Raw genomic sequence first — 18,142 nt, forward strand, 5'->3', positions numbered from 1 at the left:
AAGAGGTACATACCAGTCCAGGATGTAAGCTCAATTTAGAAATGGCTCTCTTTTGCTCAATATGTCACATTAGCAACATTCAATAGTGACACATTTGATACTGAAAAGTGTTCTCACCAAGCTTACCAGAGCACAGTTGTTGAATGCATTATCAATAATACCCAGCCTCATATAACATGTGAAGTAAATAATAACAAAGAGTGCCTTTTAGCAAGGGCACCTTTCCTTCCCCAGTGAGGGCCTCTTAATACTATGGATGGTATCCAAATTTAGTCATGCATAGAGTAGACCCATTGAAATCAATGGAACTTAAGATAATCATGACTAAGTTCAGTGGGTCTACTCTTAAGTACGAATAAATCTGGATCCAACCCTGTATGTTTCCCCAAAATGAAGATAATCTCTAAGTGGGAAAATGCTTGCACACTGTAACATTTGATGTACTGGGCCACAGAAATTGGCTGCCGAATCTCCACACAGGAAGACTGTCGTGTGATGCCAGCCACACATATCTGGGATTAGGGAAAAAGTCTTCCAAGTTCGAAGGTGTGATGGCTTAGCATCCCTCATTTTAGCAGTTAAGCTTTGAGAATTAGTTTGTTACATTGATATGCCACTTTTCCATTAAAAAAATGCCCAAAGCCACAACAATAAAATCCACAATAGAAAATAACCAATCCACATTAAAATAATAATAATAATGATTGATTTATTTATGTATTTATTGCATTTATATCCCGCCTTTTTTTCTCTTGCAAGGAACCCAAGGTGGCTTACATGATCCTCCTCCTCTCCCTTTTATCCTCACAACAACAACCCTGTGAGGTAGGTTGGGCTGAGAGCCTGTGACTGGCCCAAAGTCACCCAGTGAGCTTCCATGGCCAAGTGGGGACTAGAACCCGGCTCTCTGGGCTCCCAGTCCAACACTCTAGCCACTACGCCACACTGGCTCTCATCACAATAAAACCAAATAAAATCAGGTAAGAACAGATTTTTTAAAAATGGCAGCCAGTTAAAAACATAATTCAAATAAAAATATAGGTTAGAGTAGAACAGCAGAGGAAAAACAAGCCAGCTTACCAGGCCAAACCCCTGTTTAAAGAAAAATGGGTTTTGGTTTTAAAAGTTCCAAAGCTTGGGTACAGCCATTGAGAAGGCAGTGTCTTGAGTTCCTGCCAAACTCATGTTAGATGTTCACAGAACAGAGAGAAGGGCCTCTCCAGAAGATCTCAATACCTGAGCAGGCTCTTATGGGAAAAGGCACTCCTTCACGGATCCTGGTCCCAAGCTGGTTAGGGCTTTATAGGTCACAACAGCACTGTGAATTGCGCCCAAAAATGAATTGGCAGCCAGTGCAGCTGTTGTGTAACATAGGAGTCATGTTCTTTATATCCTACTAGGAAAATGTACTATCATTGTCACAGGTGCTGTTATGATTTGACTTGGAGGCAAAAGCTCTAGAATGCCAAGCAGCACATCTGTGAGGTTCTAGAGACCAAACACTCTAGAATGCCAAGCACTGGGTCTGTGAGGCTCTAGAGCCCCCAAAGCTCGAGAATGCCAAGCAGTGCTTCTGTGAGGTTCTAGAGACCAAACGCTCTAGAATGCCAAGCACTGGGTCTGTGAGGCTCTAGAGCCCCCAAAGCTCGAGAATGCCAAGCAGCGCTTCTGTGAGGTTCTAGAGACCAAACGCTCTAGAATGCCAAGCACTGGGTCTGTGAGGCTCTAGAGCCCCCGAAGCTCGAGAATGCCAAGCAGTGCATCTGTGAGTTGAGTGGAAAGTGGGGATTCTGATCCAGACTTTCAGACTCTGCCACCGCCGCTGCCTCCTGCCTGCCTCTCTCTCTCTCTCTCTCTCTCACTCACTCTCACTCTCACTCTCTCACACACACAGAGTGAATACACATGACCAGCAAAATTACTCCATATGAGGAGCATGGGTGTTGATATAGCTAGGGTAAAATCAAGGCCTGTCCCCTGAATCTTCTGAGTTGTGCCCCAGATGTTTTCCGCTGTCCCAGTGACATTACCTGCCTTGATACAAGCCTGTCTCTTCCCGCTGTGCTCAGTAGCTTGGCACTGCAGTGACTAAGGGACCTTAAGACTCACTCCCCTAGCAGACCAGTAGGGGGTGCAGTGTGGAGGCAGTAGCTTTTTAAACTATAGGAGACATTGCCAACTCCCTTCCCACATTCAGATAAGTTTTTACCTCCCTCCTTACCTTTGTACTCTCACTTGCCCACTGCTGGGACTTGCTTGTAATGAAATTTTGAAGAGGGAGGGGGAAGGGCGGGAGGCGCTCCCTGTAAAATACTGGGATTTCATACATCACCTGATTTTACTGCCCCAAACAGGGACCTTTGGCTCCCACAGAAGCTCAGTGGCTTCAGCACAGCAAAGGATTGAATGGAGCTCCACAAAAACGCCTTCTCTCATTATTGCTACAGCTTGCTTGCTTGGCAGGCAGAGAGCCAGGGAGCAAGTTGGCCGAGGCATCTACTGGACCTCCCGAGAAGCAGGTGAACGAGCAGCTTGCAAAAGTGATTCATGCCAGGGGGCTCTTGTCAGTGGGCTCCTGCTGGGTTGTGAGCCTCAGCAGGTGCCTGACCGTGCCTGCTCTCGGTGCCGGCCCAGGTTAGGACCATGTGATGTCATGTTCCAGGAAGTGCTGGAAAGGCTGGGGGCTGGGAGTGTCTCCTGGTGCTGCCATCAGGCATGAGGCTTTTAAATAGGTTTTACAGCGACGGCCGGCAGGAAGCTCTGGCGTGGGCTGGTCCATGAAGTCACGAAGAGTCGGAAGCGACTGAACAAATAAACAACAAAAACAGTTCTAAGAAAGCAGGAAAAAGCCCTCAGCCCCTCACTTCATGGAGTTAATTAGCCCCCACACTGTCCACTATCACCCCCACCCCCCACCCCGCCAATTCCTTTGAAAGGAGCAACTTGGCTTGGGGAATACTCTCTCCCCATTCCAGTTCCGATCACCATTCTTCTTTTCCTCTTCCTCCCTCCCCTATTATGGCTTTTCTTTCTCTTCTTTATTCCATCCAGAGCACATCTTGGGGAATTCACAAGAGGGGAGAGTGGTGGATAAGAGAAATTCTGAACCGTATTTGACTGTATACAAACATGCAAGAGGATTTGGGTTTCTCCTCACCCTCTTCTTGGGAAAAGTGGGTGCAGAGGAAGGAATCTGGGGCTATTTTGTCAGTTACCATTATCCAGCCATGGAATGACAAGCTTAATAGAAAGAGGAGTTAATTTTGGGGTGGGGTGGGGGAGATAAATACTGCTCACTTATCCAATCCTATGTACGTCTGTTCAGAAGTACCTAAGTCCCATTATGTTCACTGGGGTTTGCTCCCAGAAAACTATACATCAGATTGCAGCCCAAGTTATTTTTGTGGGGAGATTTTCAGCTTCATCCTCTCCACGTTGACTCAGAAACAAGTCCAGAGGTGTGAACATGGTATTGCAGGCTTAATAAACTGCCCACACCATTCCACTCCACTCACTTGGCTACCCTTTCAGCCCAATCCTATGCAGGTTTTGTCATTTATGTGTTTCCTTTTTGCATGGACTTTAGCTTCAGTGGTAAGGGAAAGGTACTTATTCATAGAATCATAGAACAGTAGGGCTGGAAGGGGCCTAGAAGACCATTGAGTCCAACCCCCTGCTCAATGCAGGAATCCAAGTCAAAGCATCCCTTACAGATGGCTGTCCAGCTTCATCTTGAATGCCTCCAGTGTGGGAGAGCCCACCGCCTCCCGAGGTCATTGGTTCCATTGTCATATTGCTCTGACAGTCAGGCTGTTCAGGATGACAGTCAGGCCTTCCTCTCTGTGACAGCCTTTCAAGTTGAAGAGTGCTATCCTGTCTCCCCTCAGTCTTCTCTTCTCAAGGCTAAACATGCCCAGTTCTTTCAGTCGCTCCTCAAAGGGCTTTGTTTCCAGTTCCCTGATCATCTTCGTTGCCCTCCTCAGAACCCTCTGCAGTTTGTCTGCAATGCATCCTTCTTAAAGTGTGGTGCCCAGAATTGGACACAGTACTCCAGATGAGGCCTAACTAGTGCTGAGTAGAGGGGAACTAGTACTTCCCGGGATTTGGAAGCTATGCTTCTATTAATGCAGCCCAAAATAGCATTTGCCTTTTTGCAGCCACATCACGTTGTTGGCTCATATTCAGCTTGTGATCAACAACAATTCCAAGATCCTTCTCACTTGTAGTCTTGTTGAGCCAAGTATCCCCCATCTTGTAACTGTGCATTTGGTTTCTTTTTCCTAGTTGCAGAACTTGGCATTTATCCCTATTAAATTTCATTCTGTTGTTTTCTGCCCAGTGCCCAGTGCTCCAGCCTATCAAGATCACATTGAATTCTCTTTTTGACTTCCAGGGTATTTATTAGCTATCCTGCTCAATTTTGTGTCATCTACAAATTTGATAAGCATTCCCTGCACCTCCTCCTCCAAGTCATTAATAAAAATGTGGAAGAGCACTGGGCCCAGGACTGAGCCCTGCGGTACCCCACTCTTTACCTCCCCCCAAGTTTGAGAAGATCCCATTGATAAGCACTCTTTGAGTCCGATTCTGTTGCCAACTGTGGATCCAACGGATCGTTGTTTCATCTAGCCCACTTCGAGCTAGTTTGCTAATCAGGATATCATGGGGCACTTTGTCGAACGCAATAGGAAGTCAGAGTGGATGGGAGAGAGACCAATAGAATGAAAGATGGCCAATAGAATGACTGGTAGCTGAAATCAGAAACCTGGCCTGTTCCATGATTGAGAGGGTGTCCTTGTTAGTAAGGGAAAGTATAAACAAAGTAATAATGTAACCCAGTGACTCCTGTCATACACTCTGGCAAGTGAGAATGTGAAGTAAAAGGGGCAGCAACTGTAGGGCCCAAATGGCAGGCTTAGGGGGCCCCTACAGTGCGGTTACACCCAGGGCAGCTCCACCTTATTCCCTGCGGTACAGACGGCCCTGCAGCCAGCCACAAACCCACACACAATTTTTGACTTTTATATATAGAGAAGATTTGTAATTTTAGAATTATGATTTTAAAGGTGTTCATGTGTCATACTGTTTTTGTATGGGTTTTTAGCTGCGCTGGGCTCTTTGCAAGGAAGGGCTGAATATAAATATAAATTAATAAGTGCATTGGGAGTGGGAGTCTGTAATCGCTCAATAGTGAGAGAAAAGGGTTACGCTCAGAGGCACTCCTTATTTCAGTTATTTTTGCTAACATCAGTGAAATGTAAATAAATTCTTTTCTGAATGTGCGTGTGCGTGCGCATGCAAATTTGTATCATAGGATCTTTTAAGTGCCGAGCAATACCCCTGCTGGGAAGGATGGCTGGGCAGAAGTATACAGGTGCATACACACTGTCACCAGGATTGTGCAGAAGAGGGAAGGAAGGGAATCCAGTAACAGCTAAGGAGGCAGGTGGATGGGTTGTGGCTGCAGGTACAATAAGTGGAGCAATCTATAATATCATTAGGAGGTAATGCTCAGTAGTAAAGCAGCTGTTTTACGTGCAAAAGGTCCCAGGTTCAATCCCCAGCTACTCCAGGTAGGGCTAGGGAAGAACCCTGTCTGAAACCCTGGAGAGCCGATGCCAGTCAGTATCGATACTACTGGGCTAGATGGACCAGTGATCCGATTCAGTATGAGGCAGCTTCCTATGGACGATATCCAACTGTGTCATTCTGTTAGCACAAATGATGTTGCACTAATGGAAACTAGGTTCTGGACTATGCGCAAGAGAAGAAATGAACTAAAGTTATGTTTGCACAAGCGCGGTTGCGTAAGCGGGTGTGCATTCTGCTTGTGCAGCTGGTTGCACATTCTGCTTGTGCAACCAGATGCACAACTAGAGCAAGCATAGTGGGCAACTGCTTGTGCAATGGAAAGATTCAATGGAGCTCTGCTAGCACTATTTGAGTGCTAGCAGAATGACACCTATGTCCCTATCATCTGAGAGGTCAGCTCTCATCTCCACTTCATTAAGTGCCGAGCGTAATGTTCTGAACGGTCATTACAGTCCTTGCTGCAAGGGAAGTTTACCAGCAAAGGCAAAGGCCGGGATCCCTAGGAGGAGGGCTTTTTCTGTTGTGGCACCCCGGCTCTGGAATGAGCTCCCTAGTGAGGTTCGCCTGGCGCCTACATTGTACTCCTTTCGGCGCCAGGTGAAGACCTTTTTATTTTCCCAGGCATTTTAGCTTTCTAAATTTTTATCTTTGCTGTTTTAAATCTGTATTTTAAACTCCTGTACTGCTGCTAGGTTTTATTGTGGTTGTATTGTTATATTGTGGTTTTAATGTTCTATATATTTTAAATTGTTTTATTGTGTGTTGTTTGGTTTTAATTTTTGTGAACCACCCAGAGAGCTTCGGCTATTGGGCAGTATAGAAATGAAATAAATAAATAAATAAAATCCCTAGGAGGCTGTCACAGCCATTACTGCTGCCATAAACTACAGGTGGGACAATTTTAGTGGTGTGTTCTCCTTCCTGCTTGCACTGAATGAGCCTGGCTGCTTCATTTTTTTCTTTTGAATATAAGTGCCCATGTATGACCAGATGGGAAAAAGTTGAAATGAGGTTGTATTGCTTCTTGGAAGAACAAAGAAACCTCCTCTGTCATTTGTGGCACTAGAGTATCAATGTGTTTCCCTTCCCCCTTGTTCAGCATCTGACAAATCCTGACACCATAAACTCCAGTTTGGATCCCTGGCAGCACCACACAAGAATTAGATAACTTGTTCTCTTTTCTCAATACAATTAGATAATTTTGTACTGTTTCACCAATTTCTTCTCATATGACTTAAGTGCCAGGGCTGTATGTCTACGAATGTTTGATTCTTGCCCACCCACGTGTTCCCCTTAAATTGTCATCCTCTCCTGTCATTATATCAGATTTGCTGCCTGGGATTTGCTGCTGAGGTGCCAGGCACTTAGTATGACTTTCAGACAGAACAGCCTGCAGCATTGCTGCTTTGGCAGAATGTTGGTGGGTTTTTTTCTGATCATCTTGCAGATGTTAAGGAGGAAAGAAAAGTCTGGTTAAGCCTGTAGAAGCAGGTGGCTTTTCCTGATTATGTTTAACCTTAAATTAATCCTGCTCAGATGGAGTTGTCTTGTCCATAAGGGATAGATATTTTTTTGTGGAGATGTGTTCTTCCCCAATGGTCACCTTCTGATAAAGTTGCTTGCTGATGTATCAAAGAGAAGGTGTGCTCATAGCTTCTGTCTAGTTCAGCTAAGTGCAAAGAGAAGCCTAGGAAATGGATCATGGTTGGCTCATAGCAGACACAACCTGTGCCCACTGTACTGATTTAGGTAGTTGCTTACAGTAATATTTCTGCCAGGGATGTATGGACTGTATAAAATCCACTCCATCTGTGTTTTGTGGATTGTCAGGCACCTTTTATTCTGCCATCCTCTCACAGACAGATGTGATTTTTCCCCCGTCATGCAGAAAAACATGCAAATAATTACATAAGAGGTTTCGTAACAATTTACATAATTTACCTTAGTACATAACATTTAGTGTATTGTCCCCCATTCCAGTTAACCTTCCTCAGCAGAAACTGGTGTATTTTCCTACTTATATGCGTCATTTCAAGAAAGTAAAAAAAAAATAAATCCAAAACTCCACTGACTCCACACGGCCTGAGGGGGTTGCTCTGCAGTAGATTACACAGGTTGGATTTTTAGAAATCTGCGCTCATTTTAGTCCGTCTTGAATTTCTCCAACATCCCTATTTTCTGCAGGGCTGCAGTGATAGAATTGCCCAACCTGAACACTTTCAGAGCACCCTCTAACACAGGGGTGGCCAACTTGTCGCCCTCTGGCTGTTTTAGCCTACAGTTCCCATCAGCCCAGCCAGCATAGCCAATGATGGGTGATGATGGGAGTTATAAGCCAACATCTGGTGGCCCACGAGTTTCCCACCCCTGCTCTAACTAGACTATATAACATGAGGACGTATCAAGAATGGAACTGGTTGCCTTCTAAAACATGCCCAATTCCAAGCTGCACAGGTGATCATGGAATTGTGTATGTCCACACCACCTAATTTTTGCCTACTTCGTACTTGAAAATACCAGAGTTAGTTTGTTCAATCCATCTTTCATCCCCTGTTCTGGTAAGTGCTCCACTTCAGGTTTCCTAGCACATAACCTTTGAGTCAGATACGAAATAGTTACTAACCTTCCTGAGCAGTTTTGTTAACAACCATCCCACACTTTCACTCATCCCCATTGGTTCACTGCTTTTCCTCTGTTATATGTTCTTCCTCCTGTTTAATGAGGTTTTTCTGCATACATGATTCACAAAACCCCACCACCAAACCCCTTACTTAATTAAGATTGGGGTTCACACACATGCACGCACACACACACTTCACTTCAGAAGAATATCCTGAACTTCAGCATGGCTGCTTCACCTTTTCATTCAGAAATTTAAGCCACTCCCCCTTTTCTTTTTTAAACCAGGCACAACAAGGCGCATTGTTCTTTGCACACTACTTATTAGCACCCACAACGGGAGAACACACTATACTAATTCAAGGAGGCTCATTCCATCAGAAATGTGAAAGGGGCTACATGGGTTTTCATAGTTTCATTAAATTTATAATTGGAGGTGACTACATTTTCCCCATGAAATTTTGATTGCTAGAAGCTGTATGGACAAAAACTAACTCCAATTTATTCTTCTGATAAAATAATACAGAACATATTACTATGACTGTTAGTCTTGTACAGTTGATTTGATACAACAGGCCTTTCTCACATCTATAGTATCTGATAGAAGGAATAGAACCATTCATGTGTCTCTCTCTTTTTAATGGAAAGTTCCAGATGCAACCAAATTCTGGGCTGATTGTTAAAACTTTCAGTTAGCTTGAACTAACCCACTTGACTAATATTTTTGATATTTACACCAAAATAGCATTTACATTCACTGTCCCTTTGTGTAACATGGGGGCCATTTCCCCAAGATGTGGGCAGAGGGTAGATTGGGATCTACTGGTAGATCTCTGAGTGATTTGAAGTAGGTCAACAAGGAATTCCTTCTTCCAATAGATTAAAAATGGGAACAACAAAATGACTCCATAACAACTCCTCAACGAAGTGCATGGAAGGACCCTGAGCCCTATTCCATTCTGGTACTCAAACCCTCCTCCACCATATTATTGTAAGGCTCTGACTATGCAGACATCATTACTTAAAAGAAAATCACCTTATTTCCCTTGCTTGCTTTTGTAAACTGTTTTCTGATGAAGTGATCTGGAGATCTTGAAAGCTTGCACATTTTTGTGACCTTTGAGTTGGCCTAATAAAGATATTATATTGATATGGACTTCGGAATTAATTCTAGTTGTATATCTTTTGCAGCAGGCTCTGGTTGGTGGAACTTGGGGCTCTAATAAAAAACAAAGTAGATCCTGCAAGCCTGAAGTCTGTCTTCTCCTGCATAGTGAATGTATATGAATAGTGCAATCCCATGGAGGAGAACAATCAGGCCCATGTAACTGGCTGTGTGATATTCACTAACAAACTTTTGAGCAGCGCGGGACTGAATCACAGAAAGCAACTTACACACCAGTGTGTGTGTGTCCTTCTGCGTAAAGAGGGTTCAAATGTGGATTCTTTCTAGGGATGGTTGGGTGCCTACCAATCCATTTGGTTATTGTTCTGTGGGTTAATTCTGCTCCATGTTCTGCTCCACCATTCTCTGATTTAATTTGGGGATTTTCTAAAATTGATTTCAGAACTGGTGCATGCCCAGTTAGCCACACTTTTCTATTCTTATCTCTCTTTTCATCTCTCTTGCAGATTACCAATGCACATGAGCATGTATTTGCATTGATTAAATCCCCGCAGAAAAATAATCTTGATGCAACCATCCCAGTGCATAAAGATTCTATTTTTGTGCAATGTTTTAATCAATGCACTATACGCTCATGCATGGGTAACCTATGGCCCTCCAAATGTTGTTGGACTCCAGCTTCCTTCAGCTCCGGACAGCATGGCCAATAGTCAGGGATGATGAGAGTTGTAGTCCAATATCATGTGGAGTTCTGCAGGTTCCCCATTCCTGTTGCGAGGGGCAGGGAATGTGAGCTCTAAATTGCCTCTGTTCATCCATCTGAACAATGTCTGAACATCAAAATGTACAAATGGTGGATTGCTAGTTCTGCAATTTCTTTTATTATTCTCTTGTCACATAGGAGATTTATCATAGGGTATTTCAGGACAACAGAGCTGGTTTGTTTTGCCTCATCTCAAAGAACAACACCCTGTTCTCCCTCCTCCCCCAATTTTCACTAAGTAGAAGATTCTAGGTGTATGTCTAGGTAACGATTGTTCCCATTATGGAAAGTCAAGTATATTTCCTAACGTTCCTTACCACGGTCACAGCTCTTAGAGCAATGTAATTAGAAGGAGGAAACATCACCACATACTAAATCCCCATGCTACCTGAGCAGCTAAGGAAGCATGCGTCTTGCTGCAAGTCAGTAATAGAAGACGAAAATGTCAGATGGTTTTCCTTCAGGTACATGTAGGGAAATTGGAGCTCCTGTCCTGAAGTGACATTCAATAAGTTTTCTTGAGGCCTGTCAAGGTAACAAAGGAAACAGGTCATTCCTCTTTTGGCATAAATTCAGCTCTTAACTATTCATGTGTGTACCTCAGAATGTACCTTTGTTTTAGATAATTGCCTGTGAAGGCTGATTGAATCTTCCAGTTTCCTAGTCCTGGATGCTGGACTGGAAGTTTTGCAAAAACAACCAATAGAATAAATTGTTATTTTAAGATTTAATTCTAGTCATTGCTGGGTGAATTTGTATGTGTACATTGATCATATCCATGCTGGCTTTAAAAAATGAACTTTAGGCCCTATCATACTTAATATGATATACTTAATATATCATATTAAGGGGCACAAATACTTGGCTTAACAATGTTGTCAGGTCTTATTAACACACCACTAGGAAACAGAGATAAGGCTGCTTCATGTTTTCATATGGCATGTCATAGATGACTACAAACAAAGATGCAGGCTATCCACCTGTAGTGGAAACGCAGAAGACCAGTGTATAGCAAGGAGCTAGTGGTGCGTCACAGTTGTTCTCCAGCAGGCTGCCCCAATGCACATGAGAGCCAAGCTTATGTCTCTGCCTGGATTTCTTATCCAGGCCTAGGCGGCCTTCTGCGTTACGCCTCTTCAGTCGTACGCATTTTCCCAGCTTCTAGCTTCAGCTGTCTGCCTGAAAAACCATCAGTGTTCGCTAAGAGGCCCAAGGTTGGCCGCAGCTCACAGCCACCATCTGGCTTGGCTGCCTGCCAATGGTTGAGGCTAGTTCTTTCTCCCAGATCGGGCTGGAGTGGGGAGAAAGAGCCCACTAGGTATATATAGATCTGTGAGGGAGGTTTGAGAGGTGCAACCTCACTGTACGCTAAGCCAGACTGATCTTACGGGCCAGGCCTTTGGGGTCTGTTTGCCACTGCTCTTATCTGATTTCCTGATCTTAAGATAAGAGTACTGGGTTCCCAGTGACTGAAGGAACATATGCTTTATGATCTTAATGTGTTGTCTTGCTTTTCCTTGCTTTATTTGCCTATTTTAGGTAAATACATTTCTTTCCTTCACTCATTGGTGTATTCATTGCCTCTGAATATCTGAAAAGAACCATTGTCTCTTGACAAAACAATTTGCAAATCACCACTGCACAGGCAAATGCCCCTGTGACAAGCCTGATAGAGCTCAACGGTGCCTCCTAGAGCATCTGGTCAGTTGGCATCCTGTCAGGCAACCTGAATAGTCTTATCTCACCTTATCACACTTTTTTGTCCTCAGAAACCTTTTTTTCTTTTTTGAGTACATTGACTAGGCTATTGAGATGTAAGTTTACAGTAGTTAAGAAGGTGGGTCCAGCCACTAGGGAATTTTCTTTGCTGGCTAGACCACTGACATCAGAGGTGGAGGCTATTGTGTTACTTAATAAAATAACCATCCATCTGTGCTATGAGGCTGTCTTTTACTGAACTGTTGTTGTTCAGTCGTTAAGTCATATCCGACTCTTCGTGACCCCATGGACCATAGCACGCCAGGCCTTCCTGTCCTCCGCTCTATCCCGGAGCATGCTCAGGTTCATATTCATTGCATTGGTGATGCTATCTAGCCATCTCATCCTCTGCCGTCCCCTTCTCCTTTTGCCTTCAGTCTTTCCCAGCATCAGGTCTTTTCCAGGGAGTTTTCTCTTCCCATTAGGTGGCCAAAATATTTGAGCTTCAGCTTCAGTATCTGTCCTTCCAATGAGCACTCAGGGTTGATTTCCTTTAGGATGGACTGATTTGACCTCCTTGCAGTCCAGGGGATTCGTAAGAGTCTTCTCCAGCACCACAGTTCGAAAGCATCAATTCTTCGGTGCTCAGCCTTCCTTATAGTCCAGCTCTCACAGCCATATGTTACTACTGGGAAAACCATAGCTTTAATTATACGGACCTTTGTTGGCAAGGTGATGTCTCTGCTTCTTACTATGCTGTCTAGGTTTGCCATAGCTTTCCTCCCAAGGAGCAAGCATCTTTTACTTTCATGGCTACAGTCACTGTCTGTGGTGATCTTGGAGCCCAAGAAAATAACATCTGTCACTGTGTCCATTTCTTCCCCTTCTATATGCCAGGAAGTGATGGGGCCAGATGCCATGATCTTCGTTTTTTTAATGTTGAGTTTCAAACCAGCTTTGCACTCTCCTCTTTCACCCTCAACAAGAGGCTCTTGAGATCCTCTTCGCTTTCTGCCATTAGGCTGGTATCGTCTGCATATTGGAGGTTGCTGATAATTCTCCCAGCAATCTTAATTCCGACCTGTGATTCATCCAACCCGGCATTTCTCATGAGGAACTCTGCATATAAGTTAAATAAGCAGAGCGACAATATACAGCTTTGTCGTACTCCTTTCCTAATTTTGAACCAATCGGTTGTTCCATGTCTGGTTCTTACTGTTGCTTCTTGGCCCTCGTACAGGTTTCTCAGGAGACAGGTAAGGTGGTCTGGTACTCCCATCTCTTTCAGAATTTGCCACAGTTTGTTGTGATCCACACAATCAAAGGCTTTAGCATAGTCAATGAAACAGAAATAGACGTTTTTCTGGAATTCTCTTGCTTTCTCCATGATCCAGCGAATGTTGGTGATTTGATCTCTAGTTCCTCTGCCTCTTCGAAACCCAGCTTGTACTTCTGGTAGTTCTTGGTTCACATACTGCTGAAGCCTAGCTTGTCAGATTTTGAGTATAACCTTGCTGGCATGTGAAATGAGCGCAATTGTACGGTAGTTTGAACACTCTTTGGCATTGCCCTTCTTTGGAATTGGAATGTAAACTGACCTTTTCCAGTCTTGTGGCCACTGCTGAGTGTTCCAAATTTGTTGGCATATTGAGTGCAGCACTTTAACAGCATCATCTTTTAGGATTTTAAATATCTCAGCTGGAAGACTGTCATGTCCGCTAGCTTTGTTGTTAGGAATGCTTCCTAAGGCCCACTTGACTTCACTCTCTAGGATGTCCAACTCAAGTTCAGTGAACGCACTATCATGGCTATCAGGGACATTAAGATCTTTCCTGTATAGTTCTTCTGTGTATTCTTATTTATTTAATTTATTTATTATTAAATTTATTAATCGCCCATCTGGCTGGTCACCCAGCCACTCTGGGCAATGTACAACATACCATAAAACAATTTAAAACAATAAAATTCTACCATAAAATTTTTTTTAAAATACCCTAACCCACCCCAAATGCCTGCCTGAACAACCACATTTTTAATGCACGATGGAAGCTCATTAAAGAGGGGGCATGACGGAGTTCCCTAGGGAGGGAGTTCCACAGAGTGGGGGCCACCACAGAAAAGGCCCTCTCCCTCGTCCCCACCAGTCTAGCTGTCCTGGCTGATGGGACAGAGAGAAGGCCATCCGAGGCTGATCTTGTTAAGCGGCCTGTCTGGTGTTGCTGGAGGCGCTCCTTAAGATAGGCTGGGCCGGAACCATATAGGGTTTTAAAGGTCAAAAACAACACCTTGAATTTGGCCCGGAAAACAACTGGTAACCAGTGCAACTCCTTCAGCACTGGAGTGATGTGATCTCGCCGGCGGCTACCTTTAATCAGGCGAGCCGCTGCGTTCTGTACCAGCTGCAGCTTCCGAACCGTCTTCAAGGGTAACCCCACGTAGAGCGCATTACAGTAGTCTAAACGAGAGGAGACCAGGTCATGTACTACCGATGGGAGCAGATGGTCGGGAAGGAAGGGGCGCAGCCGCCGTATCAGATGGAGTTGATACAGCGCTGTCCGGCTCACAGCTGACACCTGAGCCTCCATGGACAGCTGGGAGTCCAAAATGACCCCCAGGCTGCGGACCTGGTCTTTCAAGGGTAGCCGTACCCCATTCAACACCAGGTCAACATCCCCCAGCCTCCTCTTGTCTCCCACCAAAAGTACCTCGGTCTTGTCAGGGTTCAGCTTCAGCTTATTCCTCCCCATCCAGCCACTCACCGTCTCCAGACATTTGGACAGGGATTCTACGGCCAACCTTGGTGAAGATTTGAATGAGAGGTAGAGCTGCGTGTCATCCGCATATTGATGACACTGCACCCCAAACCTCCTGATGATAGCCCCCAGCGGCTTCACATAGATGTTAAATAGCATCGGGGAGAGGATGGAACCCTGTGGCACCCCACAAGTAAGTGGCCACGGGTCCGAAACCTCCTCTCCCAGTGCTACCCTCTGGTACCTGCCGGAGAGGAAGGACCGGAACCACCGCAATACAGTGTCTCCAATGCCCAACCCCTCCAGGAGGTTCAGGAGGATACCGTGGTCAACGGAATCAAAAGCCGCTGAGAGGTCGAGGAGAACAAGGAAGAAGCATTCACCCCTATCCAGAGCCCTCCTCATATCATCTACCAAGGCAACCAAGGCCGTTTCTGTCCCATGCCCAGGCCTGAAGCCCGATTGAAATGGGTCTAGATAATCAGTTTCTTCCAAGTGTGCCTTCAACTGCACCACCACCACCCGCTCAATCACCTTGCCCAAAAATGGCAGATTTGAGACTGGGCGAAAGTTGTTCAGAACTTGAGGATCCAAGGAGGGCTTCTTTAAGAGCGGTCTTATTACTGCCTCCTTGAGGGCTGATGGCATCACTCCCTCCTCAAGGGAGGCATTCACCACCGCCTTGATCCCCTCACCCAGTCTCTCTCTGCAGCTCATAATGAGCCAAGATGGGCAAGGATCAAGTAAGCCGGTGGTCGGCCTTACAGATGAAAGCACCTTGTCCACTTCATCAGGAGGAAGAAGCTGGAACCGATCCCACAAAACCGGTTTGCCACAGGCCGCCTCTTGCTCACTAACTGTATCCACAGCGTGCAGAGTAACACACCTAATCTGATCAATTTTATCTGCAAAGTGCCTTGCCAAAGCCTCACAGGAGGCCCTAGAATGCTCCAGTGGTTCCGGAGCCACAGGACCGACCAGGCTCCGGACCACTTGGAACAGCCTCCTGGGACAGCACTCTGCAGACGCGATGGAGGCAGCATAATATTCCTTTTTTGCTGCCTTCACCGCCACGTGATAGGCTGAAGATACAGCTCTAGCTCGTGTCTGATTGTCTTTGGAGCAAGACTTCCGCCACCAGCCCTCTAGCCATCTCACCTCCTGTTTCAGAGCTCATAACCGCGGATTGAACCATGGTGCAGTCCGAGCCCTGTTCAGGGGGAGAGGGCGTTTCGGAGCCACCCGATCTAATGCCCCAGTGATTGCGGTATTCCAGCCACCCACCAGGGTCTCGACTGAGTGGCCGTTGGCATGCCCCAGAGAATCCCCAAGCGCATTCAGGAATCCATTTGGATCCATAAGACGCCTGGGGCGGACCATTTTAATGGGTCCTCCACCCCTGCGGAGGGGTTGTGGAACCGAGAAGTCCAACGTCACCAGATAGTGATCTGACCATGACAAGGGGGTGGTGGATATACCCCCGACTTCCAGATCACTCCCCGCTTCTCCAGAAACAAACACAAGGTCTAGTGCATGACCGGCTACATGGGTGGGCCCAGTTAGAATATGGTGCAGCTCCCAGGAGGCCATGGTCTCCATGAAGTCCCGAGGTGCTCCTGTGAGGATGGCCTCCGAATGTATGTTGAAGTCCCCCAACACCAGTAAGTTAGGGGACTGTACACGCACATCAGAGACCACCTCAAGCACCTCGGCCAGGGAGTCAGTCGTGCAGCGGGGTGGACGGTACATGAGCAGAATCCCCAGACTGCCCTTCGGGCCCAACCTCCAGTACATGCACTTAGCAACCTTGGTCTCCCGGAGAGGGGGTCTGGTGAAGACCAAGGACTCTCGGTAGATAACAGCCACTCCCCCTCCCCGATCCCCAGCCCTCGGCTGCTGTGCATACGAAAATCCGGCTGGACACATGGCCGCAAGGGTTGGAGCAGCAGCCTCAGCCAGCCAGGTCTCCGTAATACATGCCAGGTCTGCGCCCTCATCCAGGATCATGTCATGGATGAGGGAGGTTTTCTGGGTAACAGACTTGGCATTGCAGAGCAGCAAACGAAGGCCAGAAGATGGGGTCATGCCTCCCCCAGCCATCCTTTGGCTCTGGACAGGCCCGGAGCAGGGGACAGATACTACACATCTCTCCCTTGTTCCCCTTACCTGGCATGGCCTGCCCCTAGCGCTCCGCCAGCGCCTGCCGCCCAGCCTCGGTATGTTCTTTCCACCTCTTCTTAATCTCATCTGCTTCTGTTAGGTCCCTGCCTTCTTTGTCCTTTATCATGCCCATCTTTGCACAAAACGTTCCCTTGAGATCTCCGATTTTCTTGAAAAGATCTCTAGTCTTTCCCATTCTATTATTTTCTTCGATTTCTTTGCATTGTTCATTTAAGAAGGCCTTCTTGCTATTCTCTGGAAGTCTGCATTCAGTTGGATATATCTTCCCCTTTCTCCCTTGCTTTTCGCTTCCCATCTTTCCTCATCGGTAAAGGATGAGTAAAGCCACTTGTAAAGCCTAATCAGACAGCCACTTGGCTTTCTTGCATTTCTTTTTCTTTGGGATGGATTTAGTTGCTGCCTCCTGAACAATGTTACGGACCTCCGTCCATAGTTCCTCAGGCACTCTGTCTATCAGGTCTAATCCCTTACATCTATTCCTCACCTCCACTGTATATTCATAAGGGATATGATTTAGGTCATACCTGAATGGTTTAGTGGTTTTCCCTACATTCTGCAATTTAAGCCAAAATTTTGCAAGAAGCGGCTCATGATCTGAGCCACAGTCAGCTCCAGGTCTTGTTTGTACTGACTGTATGGAGCTTCTCCATCTTTGGCTGCAAAGGACATAATCAATCTGATTTCGATATTGACCATCTGGTGATGTCCATGTGTAGAGTCGCCTCTTGTGCTGTTGGAAAAGAGTGTTTGCTATGATCAGCGTGTTCTCTTGGCAAAACTCTATTAGCTTTTGTCCTGCTTCATTTTGTACACCAAGGCCATGCTTGCCTGTTATCCCAGTTATTTCTTGACTTCCTACTTTGGCATTCCAATCCCCTATGATGAAGAGGACATCTTTTTGGGTGTTAGTTCTAGAAGGTGTTGTAGGTCTTCACAGAACTGATCAACCTCAGCTTCTTCAGCCTCAGTGGTTGGGGCATAGACTTGAATTACTGTGATGTTGAGTGCTTTGCCTTGGATTCGTACTGAGATCATTCTATCGTTTTTGAGATTGTACCCCAGTACTGCTTTTCCCACCCTTTTATTGACTATGAGTGCTACTCCATTTCTTCTAAGGGATTCTTGCCCACAGTAGTAGATATAATGGTCACCTGAATTAAATTCGCCCATGCTTGTCCATTTGAGTTTGCTGATTCCCAAGATGTCGATTTTCAATTTTGCCATCTCACATTTGACCACCTCCAGCTTACCTTGATTCACTGATCTGACATTCCAGGTTCCTAAACAATATTGTTGTTTACAGCATCGGATTTTCTTTTCACCACCAGACACATCCACAGCTGAGTGTCCTTTCGGCTTTGGCCCAGCCGCTTCACTCTTTCTGGTGCTACTTGGAAATTCCCTCTGCTC

Source organism: Heloderma suspectum, chromosome 2, assembly GCF_057233095.1.
Source record: "Heloderma suspectum isolate Gila_16-S chromosome 2, 16-S_ref, whole genome shotgun sequence".
Taxonomy (NCBI): domain Eukaryota; kingdom Metazoa; phylum Chordata; class Lepidosauria; order Squamata; family Helodermatidae; genus Heloderma; species Heloderma suspectum.